Genomic DNA, 20000 nt, shown 5'->3' on the forward strand with positions numbered 1-20000 from the left:
ACAGGTGAGAGTCAATCATGTGATCATCTCCAGAGACACTCTGATGGTCCTGCTTCTCCTCGGTGAGTCACAAAAATACACCTGAGCAGCTGAGCAGTCAGTTACACACTTGACTAATGTGACTGAGCTGCTTGACTTCATAAACCACATCAGGACATGATTCGTGGTTGATGATCATTTTCTGACCAGGTCAGGTGACCTCTGACCTGATCAAAGATTGATTTGATAAAGATTGATTTGTGTGTGTGTGTGTGAGTGTGTGTGTGTGTTACCAGTCCCAGCAGGTTCAGGAACAGGTGTGTGCTTCCTGATCAGGTTGTACGCCTCACAACAAGTCCACGAAGTCGTGGAAGCGACTGGACGGTTTGTCCCCCCCGTTGATGACGTACGCCATGTCAGGTGAAGACAAGGGGGCGCGGTCTCTGCAGAGGCGGCCAATCACAGCCCAGAAAGAAAGGCATTCAGAAACAGGTGGGTCACACCTGCCAGATGTTCACTGGAGTGGTCTCACCGTTTGATGTTCCGAACATCTGTGCGTGTCCCAGGAACTTCCCAAAGTCATGTGGAACATGTGACGCTGCTCTTCAGCATGATGTGTCGTTGTGGCGGTCGCAGATCCCCAGGATGTAGGTGGCCACGCAGCAGCCGGCGCACGAGTAGATGAAGTCTCCACCGCCTGAAGAGCACAGGTGAACCTGTCAGGTGACCCGAACCTGTCAGGTGACCCGAACCTGTCAGGTGACCCGAACCTGTCAGGTGACCCGAGCAGCCGGCCGACGCCCGGCCGAGCGTTCGTACGCACCTTCTCATACTGGGCATCTGTAGGTTGTGTGCTTCTGCAACCAGTCCGCCAGGGGGCGGTCCTTAAAGGACCCTGTCACACCGTGTTCCACCTGGATCTTCCTCAGAGTGTCAGCATGAGGGATCATCTCCACCATACCTGGCAACAGGTGACAGCACACGAGGAGTCACCTGTCAGCTCCAGAGGCCCCACACAGCTGTCCCCGTCCCCGACACTGTCCCCGTCCCCGACACTGTCCCTGTCCCCGACACTGTCCCCATCCCCGACACTGTCCCCGTCCCCGACACTGTCCCCATCCCCGACACTGTCCCCGACACTGTCCCCATCCCCGACACTGTCCCCGTCCCCGACACTGTCCCCATCCCCGTCACTGTCCCCGTCCCCGACACTGTCCCCGTCCCCGACACTGTCCCCATCCCCGTCACTGTCCCCGTCCCTGTCCCCGACACTGTCCCTGTCACTATCCCCGTCCCCGACACTGTCCCTGTCCCCGACACTGTCCCCGTCCCCGACACTGTCTCTGTCCCCGACACTGTCCCCATCCCCGACACTGTCCCTGTCACTGTCCCCGACACTGTCACTATCCCGTCCCCGACACTGTCCCCATCCCCGACACTGTCCCTGTCCCCGTCCCCGACACTGTCCCCATCCCCGACACTGTCCCTGTCCCCGACACTGTCCCGGTCCCCGACACTGTCCCCATCCCCGTCACTGTCCCCGTCCCCGACACTGTCCCCGACACTGTCCCCGTCCCGACACTGTCGTCCCCGACACTGTCCCCATCCCCGACACTGTCCCTGTCACTATCCCCGTCCCCGACACTGTCCCCATCCCCGTCACTGTCCCTGTCCCCGACACTGTCCCCGTCCCCGACACTGTCCCGTCCCCGACACTGTCTCTGTCCCCATCCCCGACACTGTCCCTGTCACTATCCCCGTCCCCGACACTGTCCCTGTCACTGTCCCCGACACTGTCACTATCCCCGTCCCCGACACTGTCCCCATCCCCGACACTGTCCCCGTCCCCGACACTGTCTCTGTCCCCGACACTGTCCCCGTCCCCGACACTGTCTCTGTCCCCATCCCCGACACTGTCCCTGTCACTATCCCCGTCCCCGACACTGTCCCTGTCACTGTCCCCGACACTGTCACTATCCCCGTCCCCGACACTGTCCCCATCCCCGACACTGTCCCTGTCCCCGACACTGTCCCCATCCCCGACACTGTCCCCGACACTGTCCCCGTCCCTGTCCCCGTCACTATCCCGTCCCCGACACTGTCCCTGTCACTGTCCCCGACACTGTCCCTGTCACTATCCCCGTCCCGACACTGTCCCCATCCCCGACACTGTCCCTGTCCCCGTCCCCGACACTGTCCCCATCCCCGACACTGTCCCTGTCCCCGACACTGTCCCTGTCCCCGACACTGTCCCCGTCACTGTCCCGGTCCCCGACACTGTCCCCGTCTCCGACACTGTCCCCGTCCCCGTCACTATCCCCGTCCCCGACACTGTCCCCGTCCCGACACTGTCCCTGTCACTGTCCCCGACACTGTCCCCGTCCCCGACACTGTCCCCGTCCCCGTCACTGTCCCCGTCCCCGACACTGTCCCCGTCCCCGACACTGTCCCCGTCCCTGTCTAGAACTGTCCTTGTCCATGAGTGCAACACCTGGGCATCAATATGCTGCTGCTACATCCAACTGTTGCTAATCATTATGCTAACCATCATGCTAATCATCTGGAGAAGAGGCACGTTTGGATTCAGCTAAAATGCAGGTCATCAATTTCCCCCTCTCGTTATTATTAAACCTGATCTGGAACAACTTTAGGACGTGAAACCCTAACCCTGACCCTAACCCTGACCCTAACCCTGACCCTGACCCTAACCCATAACCCAAATCCTAACCCTAACCCCTAACTCTAACCCTAACCCTGACCCCTAACCCAAACCGTAACCCTAACCCTGACCCTGACCCTAACCCTGACCCTAACCCAAATCTAACCCTAACCCCTAACCCTAACCCTAACTCTAACCCTAACCCTGACCCCTAACCCAAACCGTAACCCTAACCCTGACCCTAACCCTGACCCGACCCTAACCCTGACCCTGACCCTAACCCAAATCCTAACCCTAACCCCTAACTCTAACCCTAACCCTGACCCTAACCCAAACCGTAACCCTAACCCTGACCCCTAACCCAAACCCTAACCCTGACCCTGACCCTTTTCCCTGATCTTGGTCAGGGTGGACTGGCGGTGGTCCCAAAGCTGAGCGTCCTCCTGTGATGTCCACTCACCTCGTCCTCTACCAGTAGAGAAGCATTTAAAGATGACCATCCTCATGTCAAGACCCTCCTGGATCCAGATTTTGTTCATGATTCTGATGACCTGAAGAGTCAGCATGTCCTGCCGCAGGTCGTCTCCTGACTGGGGGACATGGGGGACATGGGGGGACATGGGGGAGAGGCTCCATCACTGCCGATAAAACCTGAGTTCAGTTTGAATAGAGGCTGTAAATCTCACTTTGAAGATGACACTTATGTGGTCTCCAAGAGGGTCCCGGTTTTGGAAGGACAGTTTCAGAGGAACCGCATTGGAGTTGAAGAAGGAACACAGCTGCACCACAGGGCAAAATGGTTAGATGATAATGGTTAGATGATTGCTAACAGCTAAGGCTAACAAGCCTAACGAGCCTAACAAGCCTAACGAGCCTGACACCTAACAAGCCTAACGAGACTGGCGCCTGACGAGCCTAACGAGCCTAACAAGCCTAACGAGCCTGACACCTGACGAGCCTAACGAGCCTGACACCTAACAAGCCTAATGAGACTGGCGCCTGACGAGCCTAATGAGCCTAACAAGCCTGGCGCCTGAAGAGCCTAACGAGCCTGACACCTAATGAGCCTGGTGCCTAACGAGCCTAACAAGCCTAACGAGCCTGGCGCCTGACGAGCCTAACGAGTCTGACACCTAACGAGCCTGGTGCCTAACGAGCCTAACAAGCCTAACGAGCCTGGCGCCTGACGAGCCTAACGAGTCTGACACCTAACGAGCCTGGTGCCTAACGAGCCTAACAAGCCTAACGAGCCTGGCGCCTGACGAGCCTAACGAGCCTGACACCTAACGAGCCTAACGAGCCTGGCGCCTGACGGGCCTGACACCTAACGAGCCTAACGAGCCTGGCGCCTGACGAGCCTGACACCTAACGAGCCTAACGAGCCTGGCGCCTGACAAGCCTAACGAGCCTGACACCTAACGAGCCTAACGAGCCTGGCGCCTGACGAGCCTAACGAGCCTGACACCTAACGAGCCTAACGAGCCTGGCGCCTGACGAGCCTAACGAGCCTGGCGCCTGACAAGCCTAACGAGCCTGACACCTAACGAGCCTAACGAGCCTGACACCTAACGAGCCTGGCGCCTGACGAGCCTGACACCTAACGAGCCTAACGAGCCTGACACCTAACGAGCCTGGCGCCTGACGAGCCTGACACCTAACGAGCCTGGCGCCTGACGAGCCTGACACCTAACGAGCCTAACGAGCCTGGCGCCTGACGAGCCTAACGAGCCTGACACCTAACGAGCCTAACGAGCCTGGCGGGCCACCTGCGTACCTGGGTGTTGAGGCCCCTGACGTGCAGCGCAGGGTTGAGGGGAAGTCTGCAACTGCTGCTCACTGAGAAGAACTGATTCAGCTCCTCCAGAGCTTCTTTGAGGACACACTGCAACAAAGGCACAGCTAGATTTAATGTTTAATTATCGCTGTGTAAATATCTGACTGGCCATAATTGATCTGAACATTCTGACGACCCGATTTGAACTGAGCAGGGTTCCAAAGACACCATGAAAGGAACCCTTCTCTGCTCCGTTCCGAGCGAATCAACCCTCATCTTTGGGGCTTGGATGTCCCAACCTGTCTGCTGGACGGGGTCGCGTCCCGGACTCTGTGGGCCACATTGGTAAGAATGGAGACAAGCCAGCTCTGACGATCAAATTCCTCTCGGAGACCTCGACCGACGCAGCAGAGCAGAGCGGCCAGCAGGTGGCGATAGCGGGCGCTAAACTGGCTGTCCAGCAGGTTGTCCTTCAGAAGCCTGATGCAAACACACAGCAGCATCCTCACACACTGGACCAGAGGGTTAGGGTTAGGGTTAGGGTTAGGGTGAGGGTTAGGGTTAGGGGTTAGGGTTAGGGGCTAGGGTGAGGGTTAGGGGTTAGGGGTTAGGGGTTGGGTGAGGGGTTAGGGGTTAGGGGCTAGGGGCTAGGGTTAGGGGTTAGGGGCTAGGGTTAGGGGTGAGGGGTTAGGGGTTAGGGTTAGGGGTTAGGGGTTAGGGCTAGGGTTAGGGTTAGGGGTTAGGGGTTAGGGGCTAGGGGCTAGGGTTAGGGGTTAGGGGCTAGGGTTAGGGTGAGGGGTTAGGGGTTAGGGGCTAGGGTTAGGGGTTAGGGGTTAGGGGCTAGGGTTAGGGTGAGGGGTTAGGGTTAGGGGCTAGGGTTAGGGGTTAGGGGTTAGGGGCTAGGGTTAGGGTTAGGGGTTAGGGGCTAGGGGCTAGGGTTAGGGGCTAGGGTTAGGGTTAGGGGTTAGGGTTAGGGGCTAAGGGTTAGGGTTGGGGGGGTTAGGGTTAGGGGCTAAGGGTTAGGGTTAGGGTTAGCGTTAGGGCTAGGGTGAGGGTTAGGGGTTAGGGGCTAAGGGTTAGGGGTTAGGGGGAGGGTTAGGGTTAGGGTTAGGGGTTAAGGGTTAGGGCTAGGGTGAGGGGGGGTTAGGGTGAGGGTGAGGGTTAGGGGTTAGGGGTTAGGGTTAGGGGTGAGGGTTAGGGTTAGGGTTAGGGGTTAGGGTTAGGGTGAGGGTGAGGGTTAGGGTTAGGGTTAGGGGTTAGTGTTAGGGGTTAGGGGTTAGGGGTTAGGTTAGGGTGAGGGTTAGGGGTTAGGGTTAGGGGTTAGGGGTTAGGGTTAGGGTTAGGGGTTAGTGTTAGGGTTAGGGGTTAGGGTTAGGGTTAGCATGATCACTAAACCAGCTGACCAGAACAGGTAGTGAGCAATCCGAATGTCCCTCATGGCTCTCCGGAGCAGGAAGCGAACCAAGGAACTGTCCAAGTAGCACTCGTACTTCAGAGCCTAAAAGAAAGGGAACGGGCCAGGACCAGAACCCAGGAGCAGGGTTAATGAATCAGAGCTGCTATAAAACACATTAAGCTAACATGATCCGAAACTCTGTGACTGGCGTCCTACTGTTGGAACTGTTCAGATGTTTAGCATGAAAGCTCTTGAGACACATGCTGCGTGCTGTATGGAAGCACCCTGACCAACGGTCACAAAACTTGTGTTCAGCCATTTTCAACGCTGGTTGTCTGATATCTCAGCAGCTAACATTCCATCATGCTAACAGCTGAGCATGCTAACTACATAAGGGTGTACCCCTTTAGAAAATGAGGAAAAACTTACCTGGACAAGTTGAGGCAGGAAGTCAAGCAGCTCTGTGTGTGTCATCGGATCCATCCATTGTAACCGCCATCCGTCTCACCTCCTGATCTGGAAACCTGTCGTTAAACAATAATTAGCAGCCTGACATGGGTGACGCCGCTCCTACCTGTCAGGCTGCTGCTGGTCGCTGGACATACGAAGCATGCAGGAGCCCAGGTTGTCCAGGTGTTCTTGACACGCCCATTGCCTCAGCAGGGCGTAGATCTCAGGAAGACAGGACCACTGCCAGCAGGGGGCGCTGGCCAGCACAGAGGCAGCCGCGGCGCTCTCCGACTGACAGAACGATTTTATTCTCCCACCAACAAATGGCGATCTTCCACCGTCAGCCTGAACCAACACGTGCACATGCGTGGCAGATCACGAGGTCAAAGCTGGTGACAGGGTTCCACTAATCAGCTGCTGTGGTTCACAATCAGCTGCTTGTGATTCACAATCAGCTGCTGTGAATTCACAATCAGCTGCTTTGCTGCTGCTGATTCCACAATCAGCTGCTGCTGTGATTCACAATCAGCTGCTGTGGTTCACAATCAGCTGCTGTGATTCACAATCAGCTGCTGTGATTCACAATCAGCTGCTGCTGTGATTCACAATCAGCTGCTGCTGTGATTCACAATCAGCTGCTGTGATTCACAATCAGCTGCTGAGATTCACAATCAGCTGCTGCTGTGGTTCACAATCAGCTGCTGTGATTCACAATCAGCTGCTGTTTCCATTTTCAAAAGCCCAATTTAGCAGTTTGCTAATCATTTCTCCATTTCTCCTTATCACCTTCGCCAAGAAGGTGGTGCGACAGCGTGTGTGTGTGTGTGTGTGTGAGTGTGTGTGAGTGTGTGTGTCTCACCAGAAGACGGCCTTCTTGTGCAGGACGTCCTGCAGTTGAATTTGACTGATGGTGTCAAGAGTGCTGAAGCCATACTGAGGACAGAAGTCTGCTGGAGGAGGAGTACTGAAGACCACATCAAAGGAGGAGGCTGGGAAGTCAAGCTGACACACACCACATACACACACACACACACACACACACACACACACACACACACACACACACACAGAGAGAAATGTGTGTGTTTGCTCTTCTGTTTATGCTATTAAACTAATATAAAATAAGAATCGTTCTCTGGTCGTCTCGGCCCTCAGAGGACTCAGAGGACTCAGAGGACATTTTCTTCTCTGATCAAGAATCTTCTTCACTTCTACAACTAGTCTAGTCTAAACTACTAGGGTGGGGGGGCATCCTGGTCATGTGATGGTGGGTGTGGACCATTGAGAATCTTCCTGGGGAGGGATCCCAGTAAGCACTGGGAGAAGCAACTGGTGTCTAAGCCTCCTCTTCCAACACTTCTTTGACCCAAACAGGGACCTTGATGGGTCTTTCACTGGAGCGTCTCATCTGTTAGCAGGAGACGGATGCTGAATCCTTCTCAGCCTCGGTCTGACCACCACCTACTTTCAAGTCAGAGAAAGCAACAGGGGAAAGATGTTGTTCTCCTGGTGGGAACCCTCTCATATCCATGAAGAAGAAGAACAGCAAAGCAGAGAGAAGCAATGCAGCAGGCAGCATCAGAAGGATTTTTAATAAAACAAACATCCCCGTTCATTTTAAAGGAGGAACACACTCAGGCAGGGACGGGTTCAACCTCAGAGGCAACACACACAGTGAGGTGGTTGGTGCTGTCTGGAGCAGCGAGGAAGGTCAAGGTTAGGTTAGGGTTAGGGTTAGACAGGCCTCAGGACAGGGTGAGGGTTAGACAAGCCTCAGGACAGGGTGAGGGTTAGGGTTAGACAAGCCTCAGGACAGGGTGAGGGTTTAGACAGGCCTCAGGACAGGGTGAGGGTTAGAACCGGCCTAAGGACAGGGGTGAGGGTTAGACAGGCCTCAGGGACAGGGTTTAGGGTTAGACAAGCCTCAGGACAGGGTTAGTGGTTAGACAGGCCTCAGGACAGGGTTGGGTTAGACAGGCCTCAGGACAGGGTGAGGGTTAGACAGGCCTCAGGGACAGGGTGAGGGTTAGACAGGCCTCAGGACAGGGTGAGGGTTTTAGACAGGCCTTCAGGACAGGGTTAGGGTTAGACAGGCCTCAGGACAGGCTGAGGGTTAGACAGGGCCTCAGGACAGGGTTAGGGTTAGACAGGCCTCATGACAGGGTGAGGGTTAGACAGGCCTCAGGACAGGCTGAGGGTTAGACAGGCCTCAGGACAGGGTGAGGGTTTAGACAGGCCTCAGGACAGGGTGAGGGTTAGACAGGCCTCAGGACAGGGTGAGGGTTAGACAGGCCTCAGGACAGTATGAGGGTTAGACAGGCCTCAGGGACAGGGTTAGGGTTAGACAGGCCTCAGGACAGGGTTAGGGTTAGACAGGCCTCAGGACAGGGTTAGGGTAGAACAGGCCTCAGGACAGGGTTAGGGGTTAGACAGGCCTCAGGACAGGGTGAGGGTTAGACAGGCCTCAGGACAGGCTGAGGGTTAGACAGGCCTCAGGACAGGGTTAGGGTTAGACAGGCCTCAGGACAGGGTGAGGGTTAGACAGGCCTCAGGACAGGCTGAGGGTTAGACAGGCCTCAGGACAGGGTGAGGGTTTAGAACAGGCCTCAGGTTAGACAGGCCTCAGGACAGGGTGAGGGTTAGACAGGCCTCAGGACAGGCTGAGGGTTAGACAGGCCTCAGGACAGGGTGAGGGTTAGACCGGCCTCAGGACAGGGTGGGGGGTTCAGTAAGGTTCCTGTTGTGGCCAGAGAAGAAATGCCTTCCTGGGATCCCTCCTCAGGAAGATTCGCACCCACATCCCACCATCACATGGCAGGATGCCCCCTCATTAAAAGGCAGGAAACCCTAACCTAACCCTAACCCTAACCTAACCCTAACCCTAAACTAACCCTAACCCTAAACTAACCCTAACCCTAACCTAACCCTAAACTAACCCTAACCCTAAACTAACCCTAAGCTAACCCTAACCAGCAACCAGCAGGTGGAGTTGCACCAACTAGTTTAGAAGTGAAGAAGCTTCTTGGATCAGAGAAGAAACATCCTGAAAAACTAAAGAAAGTCCAGTTGAAGCAAGACAGACAGACAGAGAGGCAGACAGACAGACAGACAGGCAGGCAGGCAGACAGACAGAGAGGCAGACAGACAGACAGGCAGGCAGGCAGACAGACAGACAGAGAGACAGGCAGACAGAGACAGACAGGCAGGCAGACAGACAGACAGAGAGACAGGCAGACAGACAGACAGACAGGCAGGCAGGCAGGCAGACAGAGAGACAGGCAGACAGAGACAGACAGGCAGGCAGACAGACAGACAGAGAGACAGGCAGACAGACAGACAGAGAGACAGAGACAGACAGGCAGGCAGGCAGAGACAGACAGATAGAGACAGACAGACAGGCAGGCAGACAGGCAGAGAGACAGGCAGACAGAGACAGACAGGCAGGCAGGCAGACAGACAGAGAGACAGGCAGACAGACAGACAGAGAGACAGGCAGACAGAGACAGACAGGCAGGCAGACAGACAGACAGAGAGACAGGCAGACAGACAGACAGAGAGACAGAGACAGACAGGCAGGCAGGCAGAGACAGACAGATAGAGACAGACAGACAGGCAGGCAGACAGGCAGAGAGACAGGCAGACAGAGACAGACAGGCAGGCAGGCAGAGACAGACAGATAGAGACAGACAGACAGAGAGACAGACAGGCAGGCAGACAGGCAGAGAGACAGGCAGACAGAGACAGACAGGCAGGCAGGCAGAGACAGAGAGACAGACAGGCAGGCAGGCAGGCAGACAGACAGAGAGACAGGCAGACAGAGACAGACAGGCAGGCAGAGACAGACAGAGACAGACAGGACAGAGAGGACAGACAGGCAGGCAGACCAGGACAGACAGGCAGACAGAGACAGCACAGGCAGGCAGGCAGAAGAGACAGACAGATAGAGACAGACAGACAGAGAGAACAGACAGGCAGGCAGGACAGGCAGAGGACAGGGCAGACAGACAGGCAGGCAGGCAGACAGACAGAGAGACAGGCAGACAGAGACAGACAGGCAGGCAGGCAGAGACAGAGAGACAGACAGACAGACAGGCAGGCAGGCAGACAGACAGAGAGACAGGCAGACAGAGACAGACAGGCAGGCAGAGACAGACAGACAGACAGAGAGACAGACAGGCAGGCAGACAGACAGACAGAGAGACAGGCAGACAGAGACAGACAGGCAGGCAGGCAGAGACAGACAGATAGAGACAGACAGACAGAGAGACAGACAGGCAGGCAGACAGACAGAGAGACAGGCAGACAGAGACAGACAGACAGAGACAGACAGGCAGACAGACAGGCAGCTGTCTCACCTGTAAGATCACACTGTCTGGTTGGCTGAAGTTCGGGGAGCTGGTCCGTGCGTCTCCTGTCCTGCCCGGTGCTGAGGGCCAGAGACCCAATAACTTCCTGCCACAGGTCAGGATGCTGCAAGCACACACACAGGCACACACAAGTACACACACAGGCACACACACAGGCACACAAGTACACACACAGGCACACAAGTACACACACAGGCACACACACAGGCACACAAGTACACACACAGGCACACAAGTACACACACAGGCACACAAGTACACACACAGGCACACAAGTACACACACAGGCACACACACAGGCACACACACAGGCACACAAGTACACACACAGGCACACACACAGGCACACAAGTACACACACAGGCACACAAGTACACACACAGGCACACAAGTACACACACAGGCACACAAGTACACACACAGGCACACACACAGGCACACAAGTACACACACAGGCACACAAGCACACACACAGGCACACAAGTACACACACAGGCACACACACAGGCACACAAGTACACACACAGGCACACAAGTACACACACAGGCACACAAGCACACACACAGGCACACAAAGCACACACACAGGCACACACACAGGCACACAAGTACACACACAAGCACACACGTACACACAAGTACACACACAGGCACACACAAGTACACACACAGGCACACAAGTACACACACAGGCACACAAGTACACACACAGGCACACACAAGTACACACACAAGCACACACACAGGCACACAAGTACACACACAGGCACACAAGTACACACACAGGCACACAAGTACACACACAGGCACACAAGTACACACACAGGCACACACAAGTACACACACAAGCACACACACAGGCACACAAGTACACACACAGGCACACAAGTACACACACAGGCACACACAAGTACACACACAGGCACACACAAGTACACACACAGGCACACAAGTACACACACAGGCACACAAGTACACACACAGGCACACAAGTACACACACAATTCAATTCAATTCAATTCAATCTTTATTTATATGGCACTTTTCATACACTAGGTAGCACAAAGTGCCTCACAAAGGATAAAAACAGCAAAGAGAAACAAGAGAATCAAGAAAAGGACACACACACATGCATACAACACACTTACACACACACCCACACACACAAACAAGCTGAGGCAAGCTGAGACATGGCTGGGCACCGAGACCTGAGGCGAAGGAGACGCCACCTTTGGAGGCCCACCAGGCCGAGGGAGGTCAGGGGTCGTGGCCACAGGTGTACCGCCCACAAAGACCAGCCCGACCCGGACAGACCGGAAGGCTCAGAGCCCCCTAACCCCCAGGCCCAGAGCCTGTCCACGGGACAGCACCCCCAGCGGTGGACCGGAAACATCTCCCAGCCTGGCAGGCCCCCATGAGGAGACACCATGAGGAAACACCATGAGGAAACACCATGAGGAGACACCATGAGGAGACACCATGAGGAGACACCATGAGGAAACACCATGAGGAGACACCATGAGGAAACACCATGAGGAAACACCATGAGGAGACACCATGAGGAAACACCATGAGGAAACACATGAGGAAACACCATGAGGGAACACCATGAGGAGGACCACCATGAGGAGGAGACACCATGAGGAGGACACCATGAGGAGACACATGAGGAACACCATGAGGAAAACACCATGAGGAGACACCATGAGGAGACACCATGAGGAAACACCATGAGGAAACACCATGAGGAGACACCATGAGGAGACACCATGAGGAAACACCATGAGGAAACACCATGAGGAGACACCATGAGGAGACACCATGAGGAAACACCATGAGGAAACACCATGAGGAGACACCATGAGGAAACACCATGAGGAAACACCATGAGGAAACACCATGAGGAGACACCATGAGGAAACACCATGAGGGAAACACCATGAGGAGACACCATGAGGAGACACATGAGGGAAACACCATGAGGAGACACCATGAGGAGACACCATGAGGAAACACCATGAGGAAACACCATGAGGAGACACCATGAGGAGACACCATGAGGAGGACACCATGAGGAACACCATGCGGAGAACCATGAGGAGACAACCATGAGGGAGACACCATGAGGAAACACCGATGAGGAAACACCATGAGGAGACACCATGAGGAACACCATCCCATGAGGAGACACCATGAGGAGACACCATGAGGAAAACACCATGAGGAAACACCATGAGGAGACACCATGAGGAAACACCATGAGGAGACACCATGAGGAAACACCATGAGGAAACACCATGAGGAAACACCATGAGGAGACACCATGAGGAAACACCATGAGGAAACACTGGAGCTAAAAGTGAAGGACTGAAACAGTAATGGGATAAAGGTGTAAAAGCTAAAAACTGAGAAACTAAGAACTGAGGGAGTAAAACAGTAAAAGTATCAAGTGAAATAAGGATAAAAACATAAAAAAGCATGAGGACATAAAAGAAATTAAAAATAATCAGAAAATCAGTTAAAGGCCTGATTAAAAAGGTGTGTCTTGAGCCTCTTTTTAAAAATCAAGCACACACACAGGCACACACAAGTACATACACAAGGGGTTAGGGTCAGGGTCAGGGTCAGGGTCAGGGTTAGGGTCAGGGATAGGGTCAGGGTTAAGGGTTAGGGTCAGAGTCAGGGTCAGGGTCAGGGTCAGGGGTCAGGGTTAGGGTCAGGGATAGGGTCAGGGTAAGGGTTAGGGTCAGAGTCAGGGTTAGGGTGAGGTTCAGGGTCAGGGTCAGGGTTAGGTTCAGGGTTAGGGTCAGGGTCAGGGTTAGGGTTAGGGTTAGGGTTAGGTTTAGGGTCAGGGTTAGGTTCAGGGTCAGGGTCAGGGTCAGGGTTAGGGTCAGGGTCAGGGTTAGGTTTAGGGTCAGGGTCAGGGTTAGGTTCAGGGTCAGGGTCAGGGTTAGGTTCAGGGTTAGGGTCAGGGTCAGGGTTAGGGTTAGGTTTAGGGTTAGGGTTAGGTTCAGGTTCAGGTTCAGGGTCAGGGTTAGGTTTAGGGTTAGGGTTAGGGTTAGGTTTAGGGTCAGGGTCAGGGTTAGGTTCAGGGTCAGGGTCAGGGTCAGGGTTAGGTTCAGGTTCAGGGTCAGGGTTAGGTTTAGGGTTAGGGTTAGGGTTAGGTTAGGGTCAGGGTCAGGGGTTAGGTTCAGGGTCAGGGTCAGGGTCAGGTTTAGGGTCAGGGTCAGGAGCATGAGGAGAACCTACTGTCTGAAGCTGAAGAGCGGCATGGTCACCCAGCCGAGGGCCTCCACAGTGCGGCGCTGCTTCCCCTTCTCCTCTGCGCCACCAGGGGGCGGCAGAGCGCTGGCATACAGCTCACTGTCAGCTGCGATTCTCTGGGGAGCTGGTTGATCTGCACTGGGAAACACACCCCTGCACCCCACAGCACACAACCAGGTCAGGCTGTGAACAGGGCAGCCACTATTGTCTTTGCTGACACGTGAGGGTCCTACCTTTGGTCCCACACCACCAGGTGAAACAGGTATTTGTTAACCAACTGTTTACTGGTGTGCTGTGGCGCACACAGCTCCGCCCCCTCCGTGGGTCAGAGAAGAGGACAGGAAGAAGCCTTCATAACTGACCAATCAGAGAGCAGGACAAGGTTTGGTCACCAGCAGACTCTTTCAGCTGCTGATAGGCTGCGGTTCTAATCATTAAACTGATTAAATAAAGATGATTTACTGTTATATGGAGGTATTCTTCTATTATTTAGAATGTCAATGACTAGACTGCTTGCTACAAACGTGTTCACAAGGTCAGGTGGGAAAGTGTCTGTATACCTAGTTGCCCAGGTGATAGGGATGCGGTGAGCAGCATAAACGTTGAATGACACGATGTCGGTCAGAAAACCTGCCTCCTGGACTGGAATCGCACGACATGGGCTCTGCTGTGCAGTTTGAAAGTTAGCATTGAAGGTGCTGCAGTACAGCTCTACCAGGTCCAAGATGGCAGCTGTCAGCTTCTCCACCACTCGCTCTGTTCAGGACAAGTGAAAACATGACTGGACCTGTGTCCTGGCCAACAAATATTTCCCCCTTTGCCTCCTGAAGGTGAGATACAAGCCATAACTGAGCCATTGTGGCCCAAGAGCACAGGTGGTTAAGGGACAGGCTGCAGGTGTCCTTTCAAATGTTAGGGGACTCCTGGCACCACTATCAAACCGCTGTGAAAGAAGCTCAACAGGAACAGAAACCCCTCTCTCATATTACTTCTGACTAGGGGCAGGGTTCTGAAGTATGGAGGCCTCTTCTGCCAAAGCCTTCTGGACTCTTCTAGTGGTTGGGGCACATGTCCTCGGCCCTCTCTTCACGGCCCCTCCATCTCCATCCCCTGCTCTGCTGTGTCGGAGCACTTTAGCCTGTGACTCTCTCCCTTCTAGGGACGAGTGGTGGTTAGGGTTAGTGGTGGCCCTCAGGTTAGGGTTAGGGTTGGTGGGGGCCATCTGAAGCCCTCAGGTTAGGGTTAGGGTTAGTGGGGGCCATCTGAAGCCCTCAGGTTAGGGTTAGGGTTAGTGGGGGCCATCTGAAGCCCTCAGGTTAGGGTTAGGGTTAGTGGGGGCCATCTGAAGCCCTCAGGTTAGGGTTAGGGTTAGTGGGGGCCATCTGAAGCCCTCAGGTTAGGGTTAGGGTTAGTGGGGGCCATCTGAAGCCCTCAAGTTGTCCCTCCCCAACCATATCAAGATGTTTTCCTCATTGGAGGACAATCTGATAACAAGCTGATAGTCTTCCAATTCTCTGTCCTGCCCCGGCCACCTCGATGAGCGCGTCCACCCCTACGCATCCCCTCACTGACTCTCAGACCCTAGCCCTCTCAGACCCTGACCCTCTCAGACCCTAACCCTGACCCTCTCAGACCCTAGCCCTCTCAGACCCTGACCCTCTCAGACCCTAACCCTGACCCTCTCAGACCCTGACCCTCTCAGACCCTAGCCCTCTCAGACCCTAACCCTGACCCTCTCAGACCCTGACCCTCTCAGACCCTAACCCTCTCAGACCCTAACCCTCTCAGACCCTAACCCTACCCAGTGGCCCAGCACATCAGACCAGCCTCCACCATATCTGATTTTAAATTCCTCCTCAAAAGTCATCTCTTCTCCTTGACCCTGATTTTATTTATTTGCAATACTGTTTTTTTATGTTGTTTTTCAAGTTTTATGTAAGTTTTATGTATATAAGTTTCTTATTATGGGTAGCTATATTTGTTTCCCTCTCTTGTGTTTTATTGGCACTTCACCCAACAGCATGTTGGTTTATTCACACTCCATGAATAAAGGGGTGGATCCCTCCGATCCCACCCAACCACACGGGTTAGCGTCCTGACCTGCTCACGACCAACATACCTCTGTTGCTCTTCACTGCCAGCACTGATGCATCCTACAACACACAACACAGGACAATTACCACTGACACAACCCGACAATCTCACCAGCATTACAGTGGTCACAGGACTGCTCCATCAAAATATCACCTTCAGAACCTTGGGCTGCAAGCGACAGGGGCATGCTGGGAGCTGCCCCAGCGCCGATGTCACTTCTGGTGTTTCTATTGCAGCCAACGAGTTGCAGAGCGCCTTAACTGACTGGACAAGACGCTCCACATGAAGTGGAAGCTCAGCCTACAGAAGAAAGCAACAAGGGAAGAGGAGGATTAGCTTAGCTCGAACAATGGCTGCAGCTACAGACTAATATCTGACTGGGAGTCTCGTCCCCATGGAAACATCCAAAGCAACAAGGTAACTGATCAGCTGCTTGTTCTGAAGTAGAACATGATAAAACCCAGACGTATTGATGTATGAGAGATGTTAAACCTGAATCGAGTCCAAGTTTCTCACACTGAGTTCCTGAACCAGGAGGTACAGACGCAAATATGAAGTAAACGTGTGTGTGCAAAAGAATTCAGGTGAAAACACAAGTTTGTTACCTCTGACAGCAAGAAGGCCTCAGCCTCATTGTGGAAAGTGTCTAGAAGCAGAGATAGGGCCTCTCTAAAGCACACACACACATGCACACACACCACACACACGCACGCACACACACACACACACAGAGTTCAATTTTCTCAACCTTAGAACCATTTACACAATATTTAACCCAAAAGAATCAAACGTATTTCATTGGCCATGATGATGGTGTTTAAGGCTGGGAGGCCTGAACGTGTAGTGTGCATGCCCTGCCAGTAGTTGGCGATATAATGGCACACTGCCCAGCCTGCTCTGTAGGCTCCGCCCCTAACCTGGTAACAGTCTGTTTGATTGGACGCTCCTGCAGCAAGATGCTGTGGTTCATCGTTGACGCCGTCTTGTCGTCATCTTCCTGTTTTCACACAGAAACGCAGATGGTCACGCTGACAGAAAAGGGACTGTTACTGGCCACAGCCAACCTTTAATAGTGTGTTTGTGTGTGTGCACGTGTACCGTGCGCGCCAGCCCAGTGTCGATGCTTGATTTTTTAGTGAGAAACAGTCGGATGGTCCAGTCAAATTTGAGAGCCTGTTGCACAAATTCAAGACCAGCAAGAGCTTGAGAGCTTAGAGTCAGACAGACAGGTGAGAAAGAGACAGACAGGTGAGAAAGAGACAGACAGGAAGAGAAAGAGACAGACAGGAAGAGAAAGAGACAGACAGGAAGAGAAAGAGACAGACAGGAAGAAAAAGAGACAGACAGGAAGAGAAGGAGACAGACAGGGAGAGAAAGAGACAGACAGGAAGAGAAAGAGACAGACAGGTGAGGAAAGAGACAGACAGGAAGAGAAAGAGACAGACAGGTGAGAAAGAGACAGACAGGAAGAGAAAGAGACAGACAGGAAGAGAAAGAGACAGACAGGAAGAGAAAGAGACAGACAGAAAGAGACAGACAGAAAGAGAAAGAGACAGACAGGGAGAGAAAGAGACAGACAGGAAAGAGAAAGAGACAGACAGAAAGAGAAAGAGACAGACAGAAAGAGAAGAGACAGACAGAGAGAAGAGAAAGAGAAAGAGACAGACAGGAGAGAAAGAGACAGACAGGAAGAGAAAGAGACAGACAGGGAGAGAAAGAGACAGACAGGAAGAGAAAGAGACAGACAGGAAGAGAAAGAGACAGACAGGAAGAGAAAGAGACAGACAGAAAGAGAAAGAGACAGACAGAAAGAGAAAGAGACAGACAGGGAGAGAAAGAGACAGACAGGAAGAGAAAGAGACAGACAGGGAGAGAAAGAGACAGACAGGTGAGAAAGAGACAGACAGGAAGAGAAAGAGACAGACAGGAAGAGAAAGAGACAGACAGGTGAGAAAGAGACAGACAGGAAGAGAAAGAGACAGACAGGAAGAGAAAGAGACAGACAGGTGAGAAAGAGACAGACAGGAAGAGAAAGAGACAGACAGGAAGAGAAAGAGACAGACAGGAAGAGAAAGAGACAGACAGGGAGAGAAAGAGACAGACAGGAAGAGAAAGAGAGACAGGAAGAGAAAGAGACAGACAGGAAGAGAAAGAGACAGACAGGGAGAGAAAGAGACAGACAGGGAGAGAAAGAGACAGACAGGGAGAGAAAGAGACAGACAGGGAGAGAAAGAGACAGACAGGAAGAGAAAGAGACAGACAGGGAGAGAAAGAGACAGACAGAAAGAGAAAGAGACAGACAGAAAGAGAAAGAGACAGACAGGGAGAGAAAGAGACATTTAATTTGTCGAAGTTACAGTACACCAGATCTGCCGCTAGAGGGCAGCAGTAAATACAGGGAAAACTGTCAATAAATTAATTCAAAATAGTGTGTCGCTAATAATCAACGGTATAGAATGAGAATAACCTATATTTATCTTTATTTATATGGCACCTTTTGCAGCCAGGATTTCAAGGTTCTTTAGCAGTGAAAAACATAACAAAAGCTGAAATGTCCCTCAGATAACTGGGGGTTAGGGTCAGGGGGAGGGTCAGGGTCAGGGGGAGGGTCAGGGGGAGGGTTAGGGTCAGGGTCAGGGGGAGGGTCAGGGTCAGGGTCAGGGGGAGGGTCAGGGGGAGGGTTAGGGTCAGGGTCAGGGGGAGGGTTAGGGTCAGGGTCAGGGTCAGGGGGAGGGTTAGGGTCAAGGGGAAGGTTAGGGTCAGGGTCAGGGGGAGGGTTAGGGTCAGGGGAAGGTTAGGGTCAGGGTCAGGGGGAGGTCAGGGTCAGGGGGAGGGTTAGGGTCAGGGTCAGGGTCAGGGGGAGGGTCAGGGGGAGGGTTAGGGTCAGGGTCAGGGGAGGGTCAGGGTCAGGGTCAGGGGGAGGGTTAGGGTCAGGGTCAGGGGGAGGGTTAGGGTTAGGGTCAAGGGGAAGGTTAAGGTCAGGGTCAGGGGGAGGGTTAGGGTCAGGGTCAGGGGGAGGGTCAGGGGGAGGGTTAGGGTCAGGGTCAGGGGGAGGGTCAGGGGGAGGGTTAGGGTCAGGGTCAGGGGGAGGGTCAGGGTTAGGGTTAGGGTCAGGGGGAGGGTCAGGGGGAAGGTTAGGGTCAGGGTCAGGGGGGAGGGTTAGGGTTAGGGTCAGGGGGAGGGTCAGGGGGAAGGTTAGGGTCAGGGTCAGGGGGAGGGTTAGGGTTAGGGTCAAGGGGAAGGTTAAGGTCAGGGTCAGGGGGAGGGTTAGGCTGATCCAGTAAAATGTTAGGGTTAGGGTCAGGGGGAGGGTTAGGGTTAGGGTCAGGGTTGGGGTCCTGGGGAGGGTCAAGGGGAAGGTTAGGGTCAGGGTCAGGGGGAGGGTCAGGGGGAGGGTTAGGGTCAGGGTCAGGGGGAGGGTTAGGGTTAGGGGTTAGGGGTTAGGGTTAGGGTTTGCATTAGGGTTAGGGTTAGGGGGTTAGGGTTAGGGTTAGGGTTAGGGTTAGGGTTAGGGTTAGGGAATGTACCCTGCCTCCCATACGAGACAGGGAAAGCACGGTCCTTCCTCCCAACCGACCTCCCATAACCCTGAAATCCTTGTTGTTGACGATGGGCACGCTGGCGACCCCTGCCATAGCGCACCTCCGTCCAACCCAGCTCCATAAATCAAGGTAAGTTATTTATTTTAGAAAGTTTTTTGAACTAAAAGTGCTTTCCAAAAAATAGGAAAGTTATTTATTTTAGAAAGTTTTTGAAATAAAAGCGCTTTCCAAAAAATAGGAAAGGAAAAAGGTAAGTATTTTAATATTTTTTAAGGGTAAGTATTTTTTTTCTTTTTTTTCTTTAATTTCTCCCTTTTCTTAAAAGGTAAGTAAAATAAAACCAAAATTCAATAAATGTATTAAATAACTAAGGAAGAGTGTGCCAAAAAACACGACGTTTCGACCCCCTATGGGTCTTCTTCAGGTAGGGCACACTAAATAACCAGAAGCTGGCTCGCTGTATTGGCTGTGGACG

General features: G+C 53.4%; 1 pseudogene; it reads right to left on the reverse strand.

Annotated features, from left to right (window-relative positions):
- Nucleotides 1-584: 584 nt before the first annotated feature.
- LOC105419623 (phosphatidylinositol 4-phosphate 3-kinase C2 domain-containing subunit beta-like) overlaps nucleotides 585-20000 on the reverse strand; it is a 29071-nt pseudogene continuing 9655 nt past the window's right edge.

Source organism: Takifugu rubripes, chromosome 19, assembly GCF_901000725.2.
Source record: "Takifugu rubripes chromosome 19, fTakRub1.2, whole genome shotgun sequence".
Lineage (NCBI taxonomy): Eukaryota > Metazoa > Chordata > Actinopteri > Tetraodontiformes > Tetraodontidae > Takifugu > Takifugu rubripes.